We start from the raw sequence: 7,834 nt of genomic DNA on the forward strand, positions 1-7,834 counted from the left end.
ATGTAATTCTTTTTACCTGAGGCATTACTTGGTAATTAAAGAAAAGTGGTTTCCTAATGCTAATTTCTGTAATAAAAAGGAAATGTATGAACACATTAAATTGAAGATTGTAGTGATAATAAAAGGTACATTTCACATGTCTCACCTAGAATAATGTTTTTCTTGCTTTCTAAAGTAGAATACTAAAAATCAGTTATGTTTCTCATTTCATTTTCTCATACAATATTTATTCTATGAAAAGACTAAATATGCAAATTGCTTGCTTTATTTTTTTAACTTTATGAGCTTCTTTTATTTTTTATTTTTTCTCTGGAACTTTGCAGATTTCCACATACATATTTTTTTTTTTTTTTTTTTTTTTTTTTAATGATAGGCACACAGTGAGAGAGAGACGCAGAAACACAGGCAGAGGAAGAAGCAGGCTCCGTGCACCGGGAGCCTGATGTGGGATTCGATCCTGGGTCTCCAGGATCACGCCCTGGGCCAAAGGCAGGAGCTAAACCGCTGCGCCACCCAGGGATCCCTCCACATACATATTTTATACAGATTTTGTTATAGCAAGAATTAGTGTCAAACACCACTCATTGAACCAGAGACCCTTGTGATGTTGGCAAAAGACTTGCCCCTCATGTAGCACACCATCTACACTTGTGAGTTCATCAACCAGCCAGAGACTAAAATGTGCTGTATTTTTTGTGGTAATGTGACTAGTGCTGTATTTTTAACTTCGATGTCAACTTATTTATTGATAACATATAAGACAGAAATTAATTTTTTAACATATACTTTGTATCCTGTAATACTGCTATTATTGCTTTATTTGTTCCAGGGTATTTTCATTGTTTGGGATTTTCTACACAGTTGTCATCTCTGAACAAAGAGAGTTTTATTTCTTCCTTCCAGTCAGTGTAAGTTTTCTTCCTTTTCTTGTCTAATAGCACTAACTAGGACATCCAGTAAGATTTTTTTTTAAAGATTTACTTATTTATTTTAGAGAGTGGGGGGAAGGGCAGTGAGAGAGAGAGAGCAAGCAGAGTCTGCACTGAGTGCGGAGGCCAATACAGGGCTCAGTCTCGTGACCCTGAGATCACCACTTGAACCAAAACCAAGAGTTGGATCTGTAACCCACCAGACCATCCAGGTGCCCTTCCAGTAAGGTCTTTAAAAACAAGATCAGTGAGTGAACATCTTTGTGTTGTTCCTGAAATTTATTAGAAAGCTTCCAGTTTCTTTAATTAAATATGATGTTAGCTATAGAGGGTTTTTTTGTAATGTTACTGATAAATTGAGGAAGTGTCAAACTCTAATGCCTAAATTCTCTATTGTTAGTTTGATGGTGATTTTATTATACATGCCATTGAATTTTGACATGTATAGTAAAGCTTTTTCTGCGTGTATTGATATGCTCAGATGATTTTTTATAACAATAAAAACAAAACAACATTAATATGATCAGCTATTATAGCAATATTTATTAAATAGTTAACATGTTTTGAAACTGGGTTAGGTTCTCTTACATAGCCCATTTTATTTAATTATATTAGTAAACCAGTGTTTCAATATTATTATCATCTATTTTTTTAGAGATGGTGAAATTTAAGCTCACATAAAGATGTTAAGTAGCTTGCTCAAGAGTCACAAAGCAGGTAAGTAGTACAAATGTTTATGAATTCGGAGATCCTAGTTTTAGAAGAAACTTCTAGTCACTATACTTCAAATTTGCATATTTCTGAACAACTCATTCACAAGTATTTTTAAATATCTTATTTACTGTGTATTTATTGGTATAGTAGAAATCAGGAGGCAATTAGGTTATTATCCTTTTTTTAAAAAGTTCATGGAATCTTCTATAGCTATTCAACCATCTAAAGAGAATGAAAGGAAAAATATAATAAAGTGAATGAAAGGAAGGCTTCTTCATGAGCAGCATATCTACCTTATCTGATGGCATGTATTAAAGTCACAGCAGCACCACCCACACTATCATGATCATCACCACCACCAGCAACACTATCACTCTGCAAGCCTAAAAGCTCCTTGAAAATTAAGCTCATGAATACTTTATTATCTACCCTTTTTAATAAGCAAGAGACTGTGTCTAAATTGATGGTTCATAGTATGACACATTCACTAATTAAAATTGTTTACTTGTTTTGTTAGGAAACAAATAGAAAATATTGCCTCAGATAGTAAATAAAAAAATGATTCTTAAATTTCTAAGGGAAGTTTGTTTTTTGTCTTTATTGTCTCTTGACTCTGAGACACATTTTTAAAATTTATATTCATTCTTCTTTTAGAAAATTAGGAGAAACAAGATTATGGAGGAAATATTCTAGAAGAGAAAGGCAAATTCTTTATTATTATGGCTCAACATAATTAGAAATCATCAATTTGGGGAATAAATTTCATTAACACAAGTTTATATAGATGGGTAAGTCTATATGGGTAATAATAATATATTGTCCAGCATTAACATGAATATTGTGAAAAAATAATATTTTCTACTTTTTATTTTTCTTTCTTTTTTTTTTTTTTGAGAGAGAAAGAGAGAGAGTGAATGAGTGGGAAAGAGAGGCAGAGTGAGAGGAACAGAGAGATCTTAAGCAGGTTCCATATCCAGCATAGAATCAACTCAGGGCTCAATGCTATGACCCTGAGATCATGACCTGAGCTGAAATTTAAAAAAAAGACACAGCCAATTGAACCACGCAGGTGCTCGAAATGTTATTTTCATAATTAAAAATCATTTATTAATTTTATACTTAAACTCAAGCTTCCCTTAAATAGTAAATAGACATATAGTACGACTCAGTGATTTGTGGTTGGATTGTAGCTCCATTCCCATCCTCCAGGCTATTTCAGTATCTTGTCTTTCTTGCTAGATGGTTTCAGGTGGCTGGTCTTGGAATAAACATTGTTGCTTAAGGCACCGATGGCCATATGTGACATAACCCTGCAGAAAACTTTTTAGCACACCTGACAGAGATGTAGAGCTCTGGTGATACCAGTGGAGTATAATGACATGTGCTTAATCTGTATTGTCTTGGAGAGTACTGGCAACAAAGGACATGGTGTAGCTATGAGATGAGAAGGTAGAGTTGGAATTATATAAACGTACTTGTTCCATAGACTCCAGAATGTCTAAGCTCAGTGAGATTTTGTAGCACACAGGTGGGAAATAAGGCCGGATAATTAATTATTCATATGAATAGCAGTCATATCTGCATCACTTTTGGTAGTTTTCTAGAATTAATTAAACAATTCACTATGATAATTTGGAAAATATTATAAGCAAATTCTGAGAATATAGCAGATAATAGATATTTATCAAACAGTAAGGGTCCCATTTTTCCATGTTTTACTGAAAAATAATAGTTAAGTAGCAACAACTATAAAATTACAAAGTATGTTTTTCACTAGAAGTTTATTTATAGAACTATGTGAAGTATTCTAAGACATAGGAGTCACAAAACTGAAAGTCTTCACAATGTAATCAAGAATATAAAATAACTATACACCGCGATGTCTTTATTGTAAAATATTCGTATTGGTGTAGGGTTCTTTGGGTTTCTGAGTTGTCAGCATATTATCTGCAGAGCCACTGACTAGGTCAAAACTTCATTAAAAAAAAAAGTCTCATCACTTATTTTAGAAAACTTCCTCTGTCAAACTATTTATATGAAGTCATGTTGTAAAGAATACTTCATTTCAAAGAATGCTGGAGCCCATGGGATTTTTTTATAGGACATGTTCAAGGAATGTATACTTTTCATCATCACACACTATCATAGGCAACATAATTTCCCTTTGAGAAGAATTAATGAAAACATATTTTGACAATATGATTGTGGACATCTGTCTTTGTTTACATTCATCTCAGCTTAATGCAGAAAATGTCAAAGAAAGAATGTAGAGTAAAAATTGTGTATCTTTTGGTTTTACTTTCATTACTTAGCACAAAGGGATAAAAACAGCCTTGTGCTTCTTGTGTGGTAAGAGTTTTGCTAATGGTTGTAAAAAGCAAACAAAGCTGAAAGGAAATGTTTTATTGCTCCATTCTGGACCATGTGGATTTTTGTTGCTCTCATTTTTATTTTGTTGTTGTTGTTATTATTGTTTAAAGAATACTTAATTTGAAATGTCTGGAACCTCACAAAAATTTGGATTTGTACCAACACAAAACTTTGTCTTAAAACATACTATAATTTTGATTATTCCCTTGCCAAGCAAAAGAAATTACACATGTTTGGATATTCCTGGAAAAGCCAGAGAACTGAAAATAAGGAGGAGACTTACTTTGTTCAAACTATTTTAATATTGTCTCTTTACAATAATAGCAAAAATAAACTTAAAATATATTTACGATGATTAAACATAACTACACATTATCTAATTTTTATTCCAATTAAAGGTTAATACTCTTTTAATCAAGACTATTTATAACACTGTGGTATATCCCTTTATTAGTATTATAGAAGGATCCTAGCATCCATGCTTTGTTTTAATCAAACATAATCATCCAATAATTGTTTTCTTATATACATGTTTTGAAAATCAGAATATCTTTTTATTTTGTTCTTTTATTCTAGAAAATCAAAAATCAAAAATATACAGCATAATATACAGTTTTCATTATTTATATTTTAATCTAGAAGATGCAACCAAACTGTTTTTTTTCAAATTTGTATTCTTATTAATTTGCAAATCTTTCATTTTCATAGATGTCAATGGCATTAACTTTCATAGATTTAAAGAATGGCAAATACAGAGGAGGTAATTTTTGAATTCTTATATTGCAATTTGATCAAGTCTTCAAGATGGCTTTCTTAAAATTTCATGCAATAATTGATATTAATATAAATAAACAATTTTTCTATTTTAGATATAATTGTTCTCCTGTGCAAAATAAGATGTAAGATCTCTTACATCACACCCAAACGTGCATTTTCCCCTCTACTTAACCTACCAGTATTGTCTGCCACAGAGTAAAGTCAATGCCTGTTGCTTGTATTTCTGTGTCTATCTATGAACATACGGTTAACAGCTGAGAAATGTTGATCAGTGCTAAGAGCAGACAGTAGCAGAAGCCTCACCTCGCAGATTTTCAGCTGGGGTACATTCCTAAAATTTGATTCAAAGTCTACATTTTAACAAGATTTTCTTGGTGCACTTTTGAAGATTCTGACTCAGTAAATCCTTCCTGAGACTTGATGTACTGGATATTTAAAATATCTCACATGATGCCAGTGCTACTGACCCTCTGACCACCCTTTGCAGCAAGAAGTCAGGAACCATGGTTATAGTTCTTTCATTTGTTGTACAACAAAAGAAATAGCATTTGTTTTTCTTACAATTAACAATATCTCTTTTTTATTTCTTTTTTTAAATAAATAGCTATTATTGTTTCACCTTTTACTTTCTGACAGAACTCAACATTTCCATTGTAGTCAAACATACCAAATAAAGGATTTTTGCCCTTCACTTTAGGGAAAGGACACTTGAAGTTCCATATCCATCCTCTTGCTCCAATGTAGAATGATTGATCTCTACTTTAGATACTGTAGTCCTGGGTCAACCTTTATTAATATCATGGCCTGAAATATGGATTTGTGGGACCAGTGTGAAAAAAATGTATAGAGCCCTCTTTGTTTTAATATATTTTTGAGCAGTCTTAAATTCACAGCAAAACTGATCAGAAAGTAAAGAGATTTCCCAGACAACCACTGCTCTCATTATACAGTGCCTCCTCCAGAATGGTACATCACCCACCAAAACATTTTTTACAATGAATGAACCTATATTGACACATTATTATCACCCAGAGTCCATAACTCATATTGGCTATCACTCTTGGCTTTGTATATTCTCTGGGTTTGGACTAATGTATAATGACATGTATCTGTCATTATAGTAGCATAATAATGAGCTGTTTCAATGCCCTAAAAATCCTCTGTGTTCCAGGAATTCATCCTCCTCCCCATACTCCAATCCCTGGAAAGCACTGATATTTTTACTGTCTCTACAATTTTGCCTTTTCTAGAACATCCTATAGTTGGAATCTTATGAAATCTCAAAAATAAAGTTATTCTGGTACTAATAGAGCAATACTCTTTCTCTCATAATTATTAAGATTATATGAATATCATTTTTCTATGTGTATTATAATGCTCAAATATCATGTTTTAATGGAATAATCTGAAATGACCATTTCAACCACTTTAGTATATGAACTATATAGGATTGGTAAGAAAATATTCAAAATTCTTGTCCAATCAAGACAAACACTGATTTTAAACAAGCTTTAGACAGACCCAGTGCATACAAGCTGAACATCATCTATGGGCTCAACATTTGAAAAAATGAGGTGACATAGTGATTTAGGGGTAAATTTCTCTTGAAAGAGAATTATTTCAAAAGTGGTCTTGGAACACTGAAATATATGCATTTGTAGAGTTAAGGAGACTGAAAAAAAATGACTTAGATGTAAATTTCTTGGAAACCTGTGTAAGTTTACTATGAGTGTAGTCCATATTTCTTCTTGTCTCCATATCCTAAACATGAAAACAATTTATGTACCTGTGGCACTCAAAATTAATTTGCTGATAAATGATGTAATTGTTAATGTTTTTAAATAAAAATAAAACAATCACATGCAACTAAATGTTTTGATAAAATATGTATTATACATCTTTTTTTTATTTTTGGCCTTTTGAGAATAATTTAAACCTATATTACATAACCAAAACATCCCACTATTTTACTCATTTTTACTCTTTAAGACATTTTTAGGGTAAGGTGGATGGCAAGTTTCTAAATGGCTGAAATTGTCTATTTAATTTTGCTACGACCAAAGTAAACAAAAAATGTCATCACAGTCTATTGAACATGATAATATATTATTATCATTAAGCTCTACATTATTTCACAGTATATATTTCTATCTGCTTCATGGTCAAGCAGATGTAAATGATATAATGGCACATACAATTATCATACCAAATGTATTCCTATTATTTAATGCAAGTGATTCCTCCATTTAATCTTTTTAAGGTTTTGTGTAACAAAGAAATATATTGAATTGTTTAAATATGAGGAACATTTGTTAATACAATGCACATTTTCCGGAGAATTAAGAACTGTTGTTTGTTGTTTAATAACTATTACCTGGTGTGGCATGAAGAAACATATTTGAGGTTTAACATTTATTCTTGCAGTGACTTTTATTAACTAAAAGAATAAGAGTAATTTAAAAATACATGTTGTTATTCTATATATAATAGGACTTTGTGTATTTATTTTAACTGAATTTTTGGCACATGGAAATTAATATGCTTCAGTCTCATAGCAGCATTCAAAAGTCCACTAATTATTTTACTAGAGGTCATTCTATAGCTCTCCCTCTACATATCTCACTTAACAGATAGCTTCTCAATAATCTTTCTGACAAAATTACATCCCTGATAATTGCAATTAATGACATAGTTCTGAAATGTTGGGCAGATAGATTTAATTGACACATAAAAAGTAAAATCTTTGAAATCTTGATGTGCAGAACAATAGTTTACAAACAAATATTTGATCATAGACACACAGAGAAATATTCTATACTAGGGGTGCCTGGGTGGCTCAGTCAGTTAAGCATCTGCCTTCAGATCATGATCTCAGGTCCTGGGATCGAGCCCCCATTATTGAGTTCCTTGTTTGGCAGGGAGCCTGTTTTTCCATCTCCCACTGCTCCTCCACCCGCCTCCCCTAATCATGCTTTCTCTTTCAAATAAATAAATAAAATATTTTAAAAATATATTCTATACTGAATGATAGTCTGTTTAGCAAC

At 31.9% G+C, this 7,834-nt stretch overlaps 1 pseudogene; it reads right to left on the reverse strand.

Annotated features, from left to right (window-relative positions):
* Positions 1-550: 550 nt before the first annotated feature.
* On the reverse strand, positions 551-688 carry LOC140608506 (small nucleolar RNA SNORA62/SNORA6 family; annotated as a pseudogene).
* Between the last annotated feature and the right edge of the window lie 7,146 nt (positions 689-7,834).

This window comes from Canis lupus, chromosome 17 (genome assembly GCF_048164855.1).
Source record: "Canis lupus baileyi chromosome 17, mCanLup2.hap1, whole genome shotgun sequence".
In the NCBI taxonomy this organism is placed as follows: Eukaryota; Metazoa; Chordata; class Mammalia; order Carnivora; family Canidae; genus Canis; species Canis lupus.